At 49.2% G+C, this 18,285-nt stretch overlaps 1 long non-coding RNA gene across 2 annotated transcripts; it reads left to right on the forward strand.

Moving 5' to 3' along the window:
* Positions 1 to 2,761: 2,761 nt before the first annotated feature.
* LOC140710498 (uncharacterized) lies at positions 2,762 to 6,228 on the forward strand. 2 transcript variants are annotated; one of them, XR_012091564.1, is made up of 3 exons: positions 2,762 to 3,388; positions 4,205 to 4,337; positions 4,641 to 6,228. It is a non-coding gene; the product is annotated as an uncharacterized lncRNA (long non-coding RNA). The 2 variants fall into 2 exon arrangements; XR_012091565.1 differs by having other exon boundaries at positions 2,765 to 3,388; positions 4,205 to 4,319.
* Positions 6,229 to 18,285: the final 12,057 nt, after the last annotated feature.

An 18,285-nucleotide genomic window follows, 5' to 3' on the forward strand; every position in this document is an offset into this window, starting at 1 on the left:
CCACCAAGTCAGGGCTTCCACCAATCCAGAACTTGCAACAATCCAGAGCTTCCACCAATCCAGAGCTTACATGACCCAGAGCTTGCACCAATCCAGAGCTTCCACCAACCCAGAGCTTCCACCAACCCAGAGCTTCCACCAACCCAGAGCTTCCACCCAGAGCTTCCGCCAAGCCAGGGCTTCCACCAATCCAGAACGTGCAACAATCCAGAGCTTCCACCAATCCAGAGCTTACATGACCCAGAGCTTGCACCAATCCAGAGCTTGCACCAATCCAGAGCTTCCACCAACCCAGAGCTTCCACCAACCCAGAGCTTCCACCAATCCAGAGCTGCTGCCAACCTAGAGCTTCCACCAATCCAGAGCTTGCACCAATCCAGAGCTTCCACCAACCCAGAGCTTCTGTCAACCCAGAGCTTCCACCAATTCAGAGCTTCCACCAGCCAATCCAGAGCTTCCACCAACCCAGCGCTTCCACCAATCCAGAGCTTCCGCCAATCCAGAGCTTCCACCAACCCAGAGCTTCCGTCAACCCAGCGCTTTCACCAATCCAGGGCTTCCATCCAGAGCTTCTGCCAACCCAGAGCTTCCACCAACCCAGAGCTTCCACCAGTCCAGAGCTTCTGCCAACCAAGAGCTTCCACCAATCCGATCTTCTGCCAGCCCAGAGCTTCTGCCAACCCAGAGCTTCTGCCAACCCAGAGATTCCACCAATCCAGATCTTCTGCCAGCCCAGAGCTTCTGCCAACCCAGAGCTTCCGCCAACCCAGAGCTTCCACCAACCCAGAGCTTCTGCCAACCCAGAGCTTCCGCCAGCCCCAAGCTTCTGCCAACCTAGAGCATGCACCAACCCAGAGCTTCTGCCAACCCAGAGCTTCCATCAACCCAGGGCTTCCACCAATCTAGAGCTTCTGCCAACCCAGAGCTTCTGCCCAGGGCTTCCATCAAACCAGAGCTTCCACCAACCCAGAGCTTTTGCCAACCCAGAGCTTCTGCCCAGAGCTTCCGCCAGCCCAGAGCTTCTGCCAACCCAGAGCCTGCACCAACCTATAGCTTCCACCAACCCAGAGCTTCCATCAACCCAGAGCTTGCACCAACCCAGAGCTGCTGCCAACTCAGAGTTTCCACCAACCCAGAGCTTGCACCAACCCAGAGCTTCCGCCAACCCAGAGGTTCCACCAACCCAGAGCTTCCACCTACCGTGAGCTTCCACTAACCCACCGCTTGCAGCTAAGTCTCCAGAAAGGGATGAACTGCTCTGTAGGCGACATTCGTTCCAGCTGCGACTCTGAGGGGATGGCCAGGCTGGGCTGTGCTTACTTTCCAGAGGACAAGAGGGGACAACCCAGGGCCTGGGGCTACACACACATGCACGCACACACACACACACACTGGACACATTACACACACCCAGACACACAAACACACACTCTGCAAACATCACACACACACATTGCACACATCACACACCCAGAAACACACAGACACACACACACTGCACACATCACACACCCAGAGACACACACACACTGCACACATCACACACACTGCACACATCACACAGACACCACACACACTGCACACACCTCATAACACACACACTCACATACACACTCGCATGATGCCTTCTCCATGGCCAGGGGACCTGGGGCCTGTGCCTGTGCCCGTGCCCCTCTGTCTGGGGGCCTGCCTGTAGGATGGTGGCCTCGTGAGCCTGGGCTGCATGGCCGCATGTGGGGCCAGGTGTCTGAGCTCTGTCCTCCTGGCCGCCACCCCCACAGTGCTGGTGAGCTGGGGCAGCCAGAACTCAGCACCATGGCCCAGGCCTTCAGCAGCAATTTGGATTCCTCATTGCTTTGGGGCTGGGCATCCCACAGCCGGGGCAGAGGCTTGGGCCTGGCGAGGCTCCCCCTGGCTCCCACAGGGTCCTCAGAGCAGGGGCTGGCTCTCCTGTCCCTTCCTCACCTTAGCAGGGCACCCACCCCGCGGGCTCAGGACCACTGCATGACTGGGTCTCACCCTAGTGCTTCTCCACAGCCCCCTCTCCAGACACAGCTCCCCGGGGAGGAAGGGCTGCCAGCAGGGTTCTGGTGACGCGACCACCTGCCCTGCAGCCGTGGCCTCTGGGCCCTGCTCTGCATCCCTCTGGCTGCTTCCTGGTGTGGGTCGTGGGGCCTCTGGGCTTCCCCAGATGTCTCAGAATCGAATCAGCTTCCCTCCCTCCCGGTAGCAAACCACAGGGTGATTCAGCCCCAGGAACCTCTGGACGCTGCTGCCGCCTGGGCCTATCCATCCCCGCCAACAACCCTGCCAAGCCTGCTCCCTCCTTCCCCTCCCATGTGAGGAGCCGTCCTTGTCTGGCCTTCCGGAGGCTTGTGGGGCTCTCGGATGGAGCATCCTCCCTCTCAGTGTTCTTTCCAATAAAGCCCCTGGCCTATGTGCAGATTTGTTTCATTTGACCCCCATCAAAGGGCGTCTGGGTCACCTACCCAGGGCTGTCAAAGTTGACCCTTCTCTGGAACTGGCCGATTTGATCACCTGGGCCACCTGAAGGAGTTGGGGGACGGATGTGTGCCCGTGCATTTAGAAGCAAGGGGGAGGGGACAGGAACTGCTGTTTCCCAGAACGGTTATGTGGTGCTGGCCGCCTGCTGCAGTGGGGAAAGAGGACGTTCTTGCGGACCTTGACCTCCAGGCTGCAGCCGGACCCCGGAGGCGAGAGTGACTCTGCCTCACCCCGGACGCACCTCCCACCTCCTCATTTCTCAGGCCCCCTCCACCCTTTGTGCTCTGGGGAGGGAAATAACTAGAGACGTTGCCACACTGCATGTGACAGGAAGGTGACATTCTGGTCTCAGAGCCTGAGGCTGATGGCCTGTGGGGAAATTTCAGGGGAGTACAGAGAGGGTGAAAGGAGAACAGAAACCCATCCAGGGGCCCCAGCTGGCCCTTTGCAAACAGAGGCAGGGTCAGGCCAAACCGAGGGCCAGATTGCAGGTGCAGGCTGGAGTCTGAGGTCTGGGACCCTGGCTCAGCCTATTTTAGCTGCTGCTCAGGTGCTTTCTGCGGAGGGGGCACGTCACCCGCTCCACCCATGGGTGCGTTCATATGTGGGGCACCGCTCCTGGCTGAGACCAGGACTTGGCTCTGGTGACTGTTTGTAGGTGGCTCTTCCTCTGTGTCTGACCTCGAGCTCGCAGCTGCTGTGCCTTCGTGCTGTTCCCATTCCTTCTTCATATCAGCAACCCTGTGGTTTCAGGGGAGAGCGGGGGACATGTCCCCCGGGATGGGCTCCTGCAAGGGGCACCTTGGCAGGGCAGACGTTGGAAGCTGAATGCAGAGGAAGCATCTGGAAGGGGAGCTCTTGGCCTCAGCTCTCCTGTCCTGGGGTGAGTCAGGGTCTCTGCTGGGAAGGGCTCTGGGGAGACAGCTCTGGAATCTTCTCTTCTGGGTTCACGCAGGGCCAAGCCTGGGTTTGACCTTCATGCATGAAGGAAGGAAAGCGGGTGGAACAGCTGCAGACATAGGGGCAGATCGAGCAGTCAGCAGTGGCGACAACAGACTTTAACTGGAAGCTCAGGAATACTGTGGTCGTCATGCTGTCAAATCCCTGTTATCTCCGAAGGGGAAGTGGGGAGGTGCATTTGTGTCAGGGCAGACAGGAGGTGTGCGGGGTAGGCCGGGGGAGGCGGGTGTCTGGGCTGGGGTCTGAGCAGTGCTTCAGGGACGAGGGGGCCTCGCAGGGCAGGAAACGGCCAGATGTTGTTCTGCAGCCCCTTGGATGGGGTCCTGGGGACAGGAGAAGCCCTTGACCGTGTCAAATAGAAAACGAATCTGGATGTAAGTCATGGGGGACTGTATTAGAAAAGATATTGCGAGAGGGTGTGGGGTTCATTGCACCGGGGAGGGCACGCCCACCTTCAGAGCAGGGAGTGCCTGAGGGCTGGGGAAGAGCGAACAGAGGGAGAGAGAGTGAGCAGTGGGAGGTGGGAAAGCAAGGAAGGGGCAGGAAGGGGCTGGGAGGAAAGGTCTGACCTAAGGCCCACCTTTTCACAGAGGGGTTGGCTGTGGGACAGAAGCCCCTTCCTAGCTCCTGGTTTTCTCTTTAAGTGTGTTTTGAGTTTCAGTTGTCACTGTGAAATGTCTTGTTTGTTTGGTGTTTATTTGTTCATTTCCTTTTAAGCAAAGGAATTTTTCCCTTACAGGACGCTCTACAAGTCACTGGCAGGCATGTGGATTCACTGTTCAAGTCAGCCGTCCTCTCCAGTGAACTGGACGAGAAGGGCCAGGGTCGAGGAGTACAAAACATGGTAGCCGAAGGTCTGCCGACTTGGCAGGGTTAGTGGGCATCCTTCTCTAGGGAGGGCTGTGGGCACAGGCAAATGTCTAACGCAATTATATTTTTCTTTTCTGTTCTTCTCCCTCCCTCCCTCTCTCTCTCTCTCTCTCTCTCTTTCTTTCTTTCTTTCTTTCTGACAGAGTCTTGCTTTGTCACCAAGGCTGGAGTGCAGTGTTGCGATCTTGGCTCACTGCAACCTCTGCCTCCTGGGTTGAAGCGATTCTCCCACCTCAGCCTCCCGAGTAGCAGGGATTACAGGTGTGTGCTACCACGCCCGGATAATATTTGTATTTATGGTACAGATGGAGTTTTGCCATATTGCGCAGACTGGTCTCGAACTCCTGGACTCAAGCGATCCTCCTGCTTCAGCTTCCCAAAGTGCTGGGATTACAGGCATGAACCACCTCGCACGGCCTGCAGCTATCTTTAGGTCTAATAAAATGTTCTTGAATTTTGACTTTACAAAGATCTGCTAATTCAGAAGAAAGTGCTTTACTCCCAGAACTGTGAAGCCCTGCAATGGATGTTCCATGGTGATAGACTCAGGTTACTCTACTCAACTGTGGCTTTTCTAGGAGTCGCATCCATGGGAAATCCCAAGTTCATCCCACTTTAGGGAGAGCCACACATTTGTACATTCTGCATTTTACTTTTTGCATTTTTGAAAGAGGGAGCAAATACGGTCACATAAAGTAACAAAATAACAATTGTTAGAAGGACTTTGCATGAATCCCTTATTGTTCTGCTCTGCAACCTGAGTTGGCCTCTATTCCTGGATGACCACACCCAGATTTGTTCCCTCTTTGTCAGGCCCAGGGGCCCTTGTACCTCCCAGTCAGGCTCCCAGGATCAGGCACCGGTAGGTGCTTAGCACGTGTCTGTCACAGGTGGTTTAATTGTCTGTTTGAACCTTCTCAAGTTACAATTCTAAGGAGTCCCAAGGAAGTAAAGTGATTTTAAAAACACAGAAAACAGTTCTCAGAATTTTTGCAGCCAGCCACGAAGGGGTATGGAACTTACGCTGTTTCTGTTTTTGTGTGTGTGTGTGTTTTTTTTTTTTTTTTTTTTTTTTTGCCAAAAGAACTAGAAAGCTCTACAAAGCAGACAAAACAACTGGATTTGGACATCAGGACAAAAGGCTGTGCAGGGCTGGCATCCCTAAGAGATAGGAAAAAAATGAAGTGAGTTGTACAGTCAACTCTGTTTTCTGGCTGGAGGCAGTTTTCATACTGTCAGGCAGGGAGGGGAATCCAGGCAGAGCATGGCGAGCTAGCTGAATGGAGGAGAAGACAGTGGGCTGTGGGGAGGCGGAGGTGAGACAGGGTAGCAGAGAAGAGGAAGATACTCAAATAAAGAAACTCAAATACCTGCATAAGGTCCCTTTGAGCCTTCACTTAATACCAATCTGTACATGCGTAGGTGGAATTCCAGGCAGTGAATAAAGAACAGTGAGGTGTAAGCTGAACAATTCCTAGAACTCATACCAGGCTGCAAGAAGTTTGAACTCCATCTATTCAGTTGGAGACCTCATAGAGCACTTGGGGCAATCAATAGACAATATATGGCCAGGCGCGGTTGCTCACTCCTGTAATCCCAGCACTTTGGGAGGCTGATTTGGGCGGATCACCTGAGGTCAACAGTTCGAGACCAGCCTGACCAACATGGAGAAACCCCGTCTCTACTAAAAATACAACAAATTAGCTGGGCGTAGTGTTGCATGCCTATAATCCCAGCTATTTGGGAGGCTGAGGCAGGAGAATCACTTGAACCTGGGAAGCAGACATTGCAGTGAGGTGAGATCGTGCCACTGCACTCCAGCCTGGGCATCAAGAGTGAAACTCCACCTCAAAAAAAAAAAAAAAAAAAAAAAAAAAAAAAAAAAATAGACAATACAAAGGATCAAGCCTTAGTAGTAGGAATAAATTAACTCTAGAGTATAGGCTACTCTAGATACCCCAAGAAAATGTAAAAGCAAGTCTCAAAAACATCAACCTCATCTGCTAGTAACTTTATTACTTGCCAGAACAAATGTCAACACTCTTTAAAAAGGAAAAAATTCCATACATTTATCAACGTTATATTCAAAATGCCTGTCACCCAATAAAATATTGTGAGATATGTGAAGTAGAGATTGTGATCCATAACTAGGAGAGATACCAGTCCATAAAATCAGACCCAGGAATGACGGGAATGACAGAATTAGTAGATAAAAGAATTTTAAATGGCTATGATAAATATTATAAATATGCTCAAGCATGTAAAAGAAAACATGAATGGAAACTGAAGAGAAAAGGAAGGTATTGAAACACAAATGGGATGTTGGCCGGGCGCGACGGCTCACGCCTGTAATCCCAGCACTTTGGGAGGCCGAGGTGGGAGGATCATGAGGTCAGGAGATCGAGACCATCCTGGCTAACATGGTGAAACCCCGTCTCTACTAAAAATACAAAAAATTAGCCGGGTGTGGTGGCGGGCACCTGTAGTCCCAGCTACTCGGGAGGCTGAGGCAGGAGAATGGCGTGAACCCAGGAGGCAGAGCTTGCGGTGAACCGAGATCGCACCACTGCACTCCAAAAGAAGAACAAATGGGATGTCTAGAAATGAAAAATAATTTTGCAACTGAAAAGTTCACTAGATAGGATCAACAGCATAGTAAGGAAAAAAGATGAGTAAACTTGAAGACAGGGCAATAAAACCTGTCAAAACAGAAGTATATAGAGGAAAAAAGACCAGAAAAAAAGTGAACAGAGCCTCAGGGAATGTTGTCTAACTTGCTTGTAATTGGAATTCAAGAACAAAAGAAGAGTGAGAGAGAAGAGCAGAGAAAATGCATTAGGAAAAATAATGGCCCCCATAGTTGTCAAATTTGATAAAAAGTGTAAACCCACAGATCCAAGAAGTAAAACAAATCTCAAACAGCATAAACACTAATAAAAGTATATCAAGGCATATCATAATCAAGTTGCTGAAAACCTATGATAAAGACAACATTTTAAGAGTGGCTAGAGGAGGAGAATCCTTACATTTAGGGGAACAACGATAAGATGACTGCAAACTTCTCTTGAGAAAAACACAAGCTAGAAGGTGGTGGAATGGCATCTTTAAAATACAGAAAAAGAATCTATTAACAAAAAATCTTATATTTAGCAAACATATCTTTCCAAAATGAAGGGGAAATACTTTTTCAGATACACACAAAAAATTCATTTGTTTTACTACTGTGCCTATTCATCAATAAATTTAAGAACTTCTTTTAAGGATAAAATGGAATCCTGAAAAACCCAATCTGAAATAAGCCAGGAAAGGAAAAATAAAAGAACAAAGATGAATCAAATAGAAAACAAATATCAAGTTGGTAGACTTGAACCCGACTATGTTAATAATTATATCAAATGTAAATGGTTTAAACATTCTAATTAAAATGCAGAAACTGTCAGGCTAGATTAAAAAAGCAAGACCCAATTATATGCTAACTACAGGAAATGAGCTTTAAATACAAAGACAGAGAAATAAAAGTGGAAGGAGGAAAATGATACACCATACAAACAGTAATCACAAGAGAGCTGGAGTGGCTAACAAAGTAGACTGTAGGGAAGGAATAATATTACCAGAGATAAAGAGGGACATTTCATGATGATGAAACAGCAAATTAATCCACCAAGAAGAAATAACAACCCTAAATTTGTATACTCCCAATAATAAACCTTCAAAATACACAAAGAAAATAATAATAAAACTGAAAAAAGAATATAAATCTATACCTAGAGATTTCAAAACTTCTCTGTCAATTATTAATAGTGGACAGAAAATTCACAAGAATGTGGAAGACTTGAACATGCTATCAACCAACTTGATCTAATTGACATGTATGCAGAATTCCAATTAACAAAAGCAAAATACATATTGTTTGCAGGTGCATATAGAATTTACCAAAGCAGATAATATTTTGACTATCAAACAATTCTCAACTTTAAAAAGATTTAAATCAGGTAGAATATGTTCTCTGACGACAGAGAATTAAACTTCCATAGTATTTCAGAAGCTAAGAGCTATACTATTTACCTGTTTATCTACTTTAAGGAACAGTGATAATTAGTGTTCATAGAAATGAATTGAGGTAGTGAAAAAATCCTTATAAGGCATAAGACATGCCTTAAAAGTATGTCTTCAGAAAATTAAATGTAAAATAGGTATAATGTTAATATTTTATGAAATTTGCAAATGTACTCAAAATTGAGAGAGTAGTTCAGTGAAATCCGTATACCCACCACTCAGATTTCACAATGATCAAGAATATGGGATATTTGCTTCACCAATTCAGTTGTTTTTTTTCTCTATGGTGAAAAATTTTGAAGCAGATCCCCAATATTATACAATTGTACTCCGACATATTATAGTTTGCCTCTAAAAAACTGGATATTTTCTCATGTGATCACAATTCCATGATCACACTTAGTGTAAGTCATAGTAATTCCTTGTGACCATAAGATCTTGGAACTGTTGCAGTAGAGGGGAAACCTCAGTGCAGAACTAAGCTCAACTCTAAATACCCCAAAGACAGCTGGAAATTCATAGCCAAAGACCAAAGCAAGGGGGTCAGTGGATGGAAAAGTATTAAGAGGAACTTAATTCCACGTTGCATTAGTTTGCCAGGGCCACCAAAATAAAATCCACAGGCTGGATGGAGATTAAATAACAGAAATTTATTTTCTCACAGTTTTGGAGGCTGGAAGTCCAAGATCAAGGTGTCATCAGGTTCGGTTTCTTCTGAGCCCTCTCTCCTTAGCTGTCTCCTCCCTGTGTCCTCACATGATCTTCCCTTTGTGTGTGCACCTGTCTGTGTCTCCTAATTTCCTCTTCTTATAAAGACACCAATCATATTGGATTAGGGCTCATTCATATCACATTATACTTTAACACATTATTTTATTTTTTAGTTTTTTATTTATTGATTTTTGAAACAGGGTCTCACTCTGCTGCCCAGGCTGGAGTGCAATGGTGTGATTACAGCTCACCAGGGTCCCTGGTCTCAGGTGATTCTCCCTGAGAACCCCAGGGACTCCAGGCACGTGCCACCATGCCTGGCTAAATGTTTGTATTTTTTTGTAGAGATGGGTATTAACCATGTTGCCCAGGCTGGTCTCTGTCTTCTGGACTCAAACAACCCACCTCGGCCTCCCAATGTGCTGAGGTTACAGTTGTGAGTCACCATACCCAACCCTTAATAAATAATTTAAAGAATCTATCTTTAGATATAGTCACATTCTGAGGTACTATGGGTTAGGAATTTAACATATAAATTTTGGGGAGACACAATTCAGCCATAACAGACATTAAGGGTAGGAAGATTCTTGTTAAAGGCAGGCCAAGGACCTAGATATCAAAGGTTGGGGGTGAGGGATTTGACCAGATGTCAAAGATGGAGGGATTCTCACTAAACTGACCTAACTGGTTTCTTGCTAAAACTGGGCTCATCAGCCCAAGGGTGTGAAGGGCTAAGGTTGAGGCCTAGTTGAGAAGGGGGCTCAAAGGAGACTAACTAAAGTTTGGTCAAGGAGAGTGTCTTTGTCAAAGGAGCCCTCTCCATTTTCAACCAAATCCCCTGTTTCAACTTTCTCCTTCACCCCACCTTCCGTAATATCTGATATATCCAATCCTGAGCCATTCTGGGATTCTGAAGTATATCCTGAAGTAGAAACTGAGTGTCTGTGAAAGGCAGACACATCTTGTCTTTGTTTTTTGAAATGACTTTAGTTCTTCCTTGCTGAAGAATAGTTTAGCTGGGTATAAAAATTCCAGGTTGGTAGAAATTTTTCTTCAGCATGTTATTAACATCACTTCCAAGTATTCTGGAAAGACTTGGAATATTGTTCTTAATGAGTCCATTGGCAGGTTTTTTTCTCCTTTTTAGGAAATCTTTCTTTCTCCTAGTAGCTTTCAATAATTTTGTTTTTCTATTATCATGGATGTTTGTGTTTATTTATTCTGTTTGGCATTTGATGTGCCCTGAGTACTCATGTCCTCGATTCTGAAAAATTCTTAGCCATTACCTCTTCTTATAGTGCAATACTGATATTTCCTGTATTTTCTAAAATTGAAATTCCTAATAAGCTGATATTAAATCTTCTCTATCTGGCTTCATCTTTTAACTTTTCTTTCATATTTTTCTTCTCTTGACATCTCTATATTATTGCCTACATCAATTTCTTGCTGAAAACTTCCAATTTACCAATTCCTTCTTCTTCGTGTAGTATTTATCCCACCCATTGAGATTTAAAAACAATTTCATGACCATATTTTTCATTTCTAACATTTTAAAATTGGTTCTTTCCTATATTCTTCTGTACTTTAAGTTTTTTTTATTATTTTAATTTTTTTTGAGACCCAGCCTCACTCTGTTGCTTAGGTCAGAGTGTAGTGGTGCAATCATAGCTCACTGCAGCTTTGAACTCCCGTGCTCAGACAATCCTCCTGCTTCAGTCTCCTAAGTAGCTGGGACTGCAAGCACATGCCACCATGCCCAGCTAATTTTCAAATTTTTTATAGAGACAGGATCTTGCTATGTTTCCCAGACTGATCTTGAACTTCTGGGCTGAAGTGATCCTCCTGCCTTGGCCTCCCAAAGTGTTGGGATTACAGGTGTGAACCACTGCACCTGGCCTCTATTCTATTCTTTACTGATCCCTTTTTGGTTTGTTTGCAAATCTCTGAGGATTTTAAACATGTATTATATTATGACTCTTTTGGTTGATTTATTGTTTTACTTTCTCACGTTTGCTGTGTTTATTGGCTGGGTTTCCTGACGTTGGTTTTTCTCATGTGTTCTGAAAGTTTAGTTTGTAAATTCACCTTAATTAAGTGTTTCCTTTTTTATTTTGCTTTTGCCTCTTCCCCACTGCTTGCCCCTCTGCGTGTGAGTTTTAGCAACCACCAATGGGCTTACAACTTAGAGCCAAATCCTACCTCAGCAGACTGGGGTTTCCTCCATGGGTGACCTGAAGCTTTGTGGCTGACCTGATCAGGTGATCAGGTGCTGGTTGCATGGCTATCTCTGTCCCCTGAAGGTAACAGCTTCTTTTTGGCCCCCAATTACAGGCAGAGAAGGCTTACACAGCCTAGTCCTAGCCACGGCCAGCTCCCTGGCCCATGCAGAAAACTTGGCCTCAGCCTGAGTCTAGAGGCAGAGTCATCAGTGCCCATTGACCAGGCCAGTGGAGAGAATATCTCCTGCTATTTCTGCCTTCTGAAGTCCTGAGTCTATGGCTTCAACTTCAGATTCCTGTTGAGAGTTTCTGTTCTTTTTCAGGATCAATTAACTTGCTTTTGAGCTCAGCTCTGCCTTGTTAAACATAAAAAGATTCACCATCGATAGGAGTTGGCATGGGGTGACTCCAGCATGAACTTGGCCAGCAATTCTGCCATGTTGTCCCTCACGCTCTGAGTGGGGCTCCTGGCTCATATTCTCACAACAGACCTCTCCCCTCAACCTCTAACAGTGTGGCTCTCACGTAGGGCCCCACCACCTCTTGTCTAAATGAGCATCACCTTCCTCTGTTTGCCTGCGGCTAGGTGCCCAGCCAGCCTATGTTTTGCATTGTTAGGAGGTCAAGCCCTTGTTCAAGAGCAAGCGTGTGAAGGCTCTCAGTGGACCTCAGGATAAAACCCTGACTCCTCGACAAGGCTCAGTTTCTCCCTGTTCAGGCCCCTCCAACTTCAGTGCTTTCCCAGTCCTGGGCTTTTCCTTCTGTGGCTTCCCAACTCCGTGTCTGGGATTAGGTGGCCTGGGTGTTCCTACTGCAAGTCTTCCATGCTGAGCCACACTGTAGGATCTCCTGTCCTCCACTGGAAATGCCCCGGGTTGCATCTCATGCTCCTGTGCATGTGGCCAGGAAGGAGACCCAGGGTTCTCCAGGACTCCAGCGTTCTGGTGTCTCTGGGGCTTGGCATGTGTTTATATCATTAGAGTTAGAAGGCTTGGTCTTTCAGATAGCCCCGCCTTTGTGGTCCTAGCTCCTCAGTCCCACCACAAAGTGAATCACCCTTAGGCAGGGGTGGGACAGGAATGACCATGAATGAGGGAGTCGTAACCCTCTGCACCTGTGACTCAACCAAGTGGGGAAACAGCTTCTGTCTGAAAGGGGAAAAAGATCTGAAGAACCAACGTTTTGACAGAAGAGCCATCTCAGTGAGAGGCAGAGGCTGAAAATGAACGTCAATATCCACCAGAGAAAAATCAAACGCCGGGCAGCCTCCAGCGACTTCCCCGTCAATCCCCTGTCAGTGCAAACCCCTTTGCTGTTAATATTTCAGTAAAGGGCACTCACTTCTTGGGACCCTGATTCATGGATCTATTTGGGCACAGTGCCTGCCCCTTTGTTCATAAGATCCATACACAATTAGAAGGAAGAAAATTCATTATTCATTCGGCATGGTTCTGGTATCCCTGAATTATAAGAAAAACAATGCTCACTACAAAATAGGTATATTACACTACAGGGTAATGTCAGTTGTACTCAAGACACCTTACAGTGGGGAAAATCTTTCCTTGCTTATATGAAATCAAATCAGCGGTGATGTATGGAAGACATTTGATCAGGACCTGCCAGTGGGTGACCAGGGCAGCACAAGGAGGGCTGTAGTAGGCACCCCCTCGCCCACCCCTTCTCAGGGTCTCCCCCCACAGAGCAAGTGCATGGCTGCCCAGGGCTGGGGGCACAGTAGAGTCTCAAATGGCTTTTATAAATGAGTGATTCGATTGAAGAGTAATTTTAAAATTTACTTAAGTATTTTGGGTAAAAGAATCTCTATTTAGAAAGGGAGATGACAGTAGCCTTCCCAGGCTTTGAGAGGTGAGTTGAATTTTCTGTCTCGATAAAGAGAAAGTTTTCTCTTGGGTTCATATATATAAATAGCCAGTTGTCTAAAACATGTATAAAAACCCAATTTTGCAAAATGTAAAAAATAAAAGAAAAAGCCAATTGTCTTTGGGTTTTCTAAATTTTCCTACAAGTTCTCTGTGTGGGGCGGTGGCCCCTAATTTTTGTTAAATCTGCTTTGCTCTTCTCAGACGGCCTCCTTATACTGGAACTCACAGACTTTTTTGTTGGCCTCTGATCTGACCCCCAAATGAAGTGGCTGAAGCAGATGGTGGAGGAGGCCAGGCCTTCAGGGACCCACAGCCACCACCTGTCTCCCCTGCCCCCTACACACCAGCTCTCTGGAAAAGAGCAGGTAGAATTGTTCCCACCAAGTGGTCAATGCCAGAGGCCACATCAACGTGCTATCTACAAGAACTTTACAGATCTCAGTCAAAAGAAATCAAAGTTCTAATGCTGGAGTTCCGGGCTCCAGCTGGGCTGCTGGTGGGGAGGAACCCTGTTGTTGGGGACAGAACCCATTGGTGCCCTCCTGGGCTGTCCCCAGAATCCAACCATGCACAGGCTTCTGCATCCACCATCCGGTTCTGGGCATTGTAAATTTCACATGTGCGTGATCCACGTGGGATCCCACCGTGTCAGCCCATTTTCACACTGCTATAAAGAACTGCCTGAGGCGGGGGCAGTGGCTCACACCTGTAATCCCAGCACTTTGAGAGGCTGAGGAGGGCAGATCATGAGGTCAGGAGATGGAGACCATCCTGGCCAACATGGTGAAACCCCGTCTCTACTAAAAATACAAACATTAGCTGGGTGTGGTGGCAGGCACCTGTAATCCCAGCTACTGGAGGGGCTGAGGCAGGAGAATCGCTTGAACCTGGGAGGTGCAGGTTTCAGTGCACTGAGATCGCGCCATTGCACTTCAGCCCGGCTACAGAGCGAGACTCAATCTCAAAAAACAAAACGAAACAAACAAAAAGAACTGCCTGAGGCTGAGTGATTTATAAAGAGAAGAGGTTTAATTGACTCCCAGTTCCACATGGCTGGGGAGGCCTTGGGAAACTTTCAATCATGGTGGAAGGTGAAGGGGAAGCAAGTAACATCTTACATGGCAGTAGAAGAGAGAGAGAGAGCAAGGGGGGAACTGCCAATCACTTTTAAACCATCGGATCTCATGAGAACTCCCCCACTGTCCTGAGAACAGCATGGGGAAACCACTCCCATGGTCCAATCCCCTCCCACCAGGTCCCTCCTCCAATACACGGGGATTACAGCTTGAGATAGGATTTGAGTGGGGACACAGAGCCAAACCATATCACCCAGCCTGCGGGAAGAGCCTCTGGGTGGACAACAGAGGCAGTGACCGCATGTGCCCCTCTGTGGTGTTTGAGGGGACTCCCCTAAGGCAGACTGGGTCGGCTCAAGAGGATTGTGGGTGGACACTCAGGTGACCAGTTTAGGCAACTGAGCTAAGGGTCTTTACACCTCCTCCTTCTTGAGCCTTGGACTTTGGTGCCCACCTTCCATGGGGCAAAGGGTGGTGCCCTGCTGGGGCCAGAGCCCTGCCTGGAAGCCAGAGCGAGTGGTGCCTCCATTTTGGGCTGGTGGCTGCTCTTGCAGGTGTTGGAGCTTGTGGTCCTACCGGCTCGGCTCTCTGGCGCCTCCGTCACTCTCGCCAACAGGCTTGTCACCGCACAGGTGTCTTTGTTTCCTCTCCTACAAGCCGACCTAGCGGAGCTTGCTGGGGGAGGTCAAGTGTCTTTCGTCCCCGCTGCATCACAGGACAGTCTTTATTATTAGCTGAGGAAGGGGGTAGGTTGGGGGGAGCCGATCAAGCCTCCAGAGGGTCTGCAGCAGAATCTGCACTCAGACCCCCGTGGTGTGAAATCGAGATGAGGAAACAGGAGGACACAACCACTGGGAGCGTTGATGGAGGTGAAGAGGGGGGAGGGAAGCAGCTGAGCAGTTCCGAAGGCGTGTTGTGTTTCTATTTCCTGCCTCTTAAGCCAGTTAGTGGGACACGGCCAGTCCCTTCTTCCCTCACATTTCAGCAGGAAGGTGCCACCTGCCCAGTGAGCTGTTGGGATGACCCAGGCCAGGCACTGCAGCCTCTGGCCAAGCAGGTGCCCAGGCAGCGCTGCTAATCATATGTTTATTGTTCTTTTCTGCAGTAGCAGTCACCCCCTTCTCTCTCTCTCTCTCTCTCTTTTTTTTTTTTTTTTGAGATGGAGTCTTGCTTTATTGCCAGGCTGGAGTGCAGTGGTGAGATCTCGGCTCACCACAACCTCCACCTCCCAGGTTCAAGCGATTCTCCTGCCTCAGCCTCCCGAGTAGCTGGGACTACAGGTGCATACCACCACACTCGGCTAATTTTTTTTGTATTTTCAGTAGAAACAGGGTTCACCATGTTGGCCAGGATGGTCTTGATCTCCTGACCTCATGATCCGCCTGCCTCAGCCTCCCAAAGTGCTGGGATTACAGGCGTGAGCCACCGCGCCCGGCCACCCCCTTCTCTTAAATGGCTACTCTCTGACCAGTGGTCCCATGTGGATCCATGAACAAGAAGGGCTGGGTCTGTGGCCAGGATTTGGGGTCCTTCCAGAAACTGCTTTTCCACTCCTTTGGCCAAATGTTCCCCCTCCCCTGTTGCCCAAACTGATTTTATGGTCTCCTTAGATGAGGGAGACACCTCTCTGGAGCCCTAGGATTGAGGCTTCAAAGCTATTTTCAAGGCTGATGTTGGAAGATTCTGGAAACACTGGCCCTGTTCTGGGTGTCACTCATTTCCTGGAGACATGACCAGCAAATCTGTTCAGATGAGACAAGTCCATGGGGCCTGAGGGCAGTGGGAGTGGGCGCTGGAGAGACAGTCCTGATGGCATCTGTCCAAGGAGAAGCAGGAGGACTCCTGGTGCTGAGTGCACCTGACTTGAAGTTCGGGGTTCCCTCTGCCTGGGAGGACCAGGGGATCCCAGCTCAGCAGTGGAAAGAAGCTCGGGGTTCCCTCTGCCTGGGAGGACCAAGGGATCCCAGCTCAGCAGTGGAAAGAAGCTCGGGGTTCCCTCTGCCTGGGAGGACCAGGGCGTCCCAGCTCAGCAGTGGAAAGGAAAACTGGCCCCACCGGATGGAGGATGCATGCGGGGGCTACCTGGGGTGAGAGAAGGGGCTGGGGTGGCGGGCAATTGCGTGACCCGGATCAGGGATGTGGAGTGGCTGGGAAAGATGGGGAGGAGAGGTCTGATTCATGACATTTAAGAATCTTCGAGATTCTCGTCCCAAGAATGTTTCACCTGCCAGATGGGTGAAAACCTCGTCTGAGAGACAGGTGTCTTGTTTTCTTAACTAGCAAGTCAAGAATTATCATCTTGCTGTAAGCATCTGGGTCTCAAACTTTCTGCCCTTCTATCCTTGACATCCAACAACGAGCAAGATTCCCACAGAGGCTGAGCTGCTCCTTCAGGACCTGGGAGTCACCCTTTGGAGAACCGTCACTCATGCCACGGCTTTGGATGTAGACCAGTCTGGTGTCGTGAAGTCAGACCTGAGTGTCACGCAGAGACAGGCGGTGAGAAGGGTAGGCCCTGCTGTGACTGCAACTGAGGAGTAAATGTGTCACCTGGACCGACATCAGGAAGTGCGGACAGTGGGAGGCCCACGGGCAAGTTCTCAGAAGACCCGGGCCATCCTGGCCCTGCTGTTCGGTGTGTGGACTCAGCTTCACGCAGCCTCCGCATCCGCGGCTCCATTTCCCCTCCGGGAGACGGGCATCCCAGCCTGCCTGGTGACTCTGGGCAGGGAAAGCAGCAGAGCTACCTGTCCCCGGCTCTGGGGGGTGGGACGTGTGAATCTCTGGGGTGCTTTGAAATGACTTTTTGTGTTGTTGGTGATCTTCTGTTAACACAGGAGACAGAGTTGACGTTTTCTGCCCCAGACCTGGGACGAAGCTGTTGAGTGCAGACACAGATCCCCACTGACTCTTTGGTCACAGCCCTGCACCCCACGGTGTAGCAGCACGGAAAGGCCACTTCCGCCAGCCTCTGTCCAGCTCCACTAGTGACCAGGTGCAAGAGGTTCCCGAGCCAGCATCCTGAACGACATTGTGTCCCGTGTGTAGAGTCTAATCCTGTGATGTCACTGGGGAAACATTATTGTGCCCATTTCACAGATTGTGAAACCTATAGGAAAGGAGAGACCTCTGTGTCCAGGTGGTGGAGAGCAAGGACAAGTGCCCGGGGCTCCAAACTCCGGTCCAGGGCCCTTCCCATCCCAGCATACTGGCGAGGGGCAGGACCACGGGTCACAGGCTTATTTTATTTTCTCTGGAACGCTTTGAATCTGATATTTAAAAATTGATTATGATTCATAGCCAGAGATGGGGCCTGACTGTCTCCCAGCTTCCTCAGGGTTTCTGAAGAAATCCATTAAGACTGTCCACAGGGACAATGGCAGGGTATGTTAGCGTCCCCCACCACGTCCCCTCGGACCTTCCCTCTGTGCCAGGTCACTGCGGCCAGCCTCCGAGTCATTTTGTCCTGGCGTCTGGGAAGTGCTCAGCGTCTGTGACTGCCCTCCGCTGGGCGGGGTAGCTGCAGTGTGGACAGTGTTGCCTGGCAGGGATTGGCCCTGTGCCCGTGGTGGCAGCCTGCTTGGCCACACAGGGCTGCTGGGGGCCCCACTTCCCTGTCTCAGTTCTCTCTCCCCTGCCAGGGGTCCTGGAGTCACCCCTCGTGTCTGGGAGCGTCCTCGCCTGCTTGTCCCCGGCTGCTGCTGCGTCCCATCGAGGAGCGGCACAACACACGCCTTTGCAGGCAGATGGGGAAGGCCTGATCGTCCCTCTCAGCAACATGGCTGGTGTCAGGGCAGTGGGCGTGGGACCCCGCTGTGCCTCACCTCTGGCCTCACGTGCTCCTGCCCCTGGACCAGCACCCGGCTCTCTGGGTTGTGGTTCTGAATCTGTCAGTGGGATAAGGACCTGCGCCTCGTCCGGGAAGTGTTCACGCCTCCTGTGGAGCACGCACTGACCTAGAACTTCTCCGCCGGGTTTGCTTTTCGTCCTGGTATCAGGCCAGCG

Source organism: Chlorocebus sabaeus, chromosome 2, assembly GCF_047675955.1.
Source record: "Chlorocebus sabaeus isolate Y175 chromosome 2, mChlSab1.0.hap1, whole genome shotgun sequence".
Taxonomy (NCBI): Eukaryota; Metazoa; Chordata; class Mammalia; order Primates; family Cercopithecidae; genus Chlorocebus; species Chlorocebus sabaeus.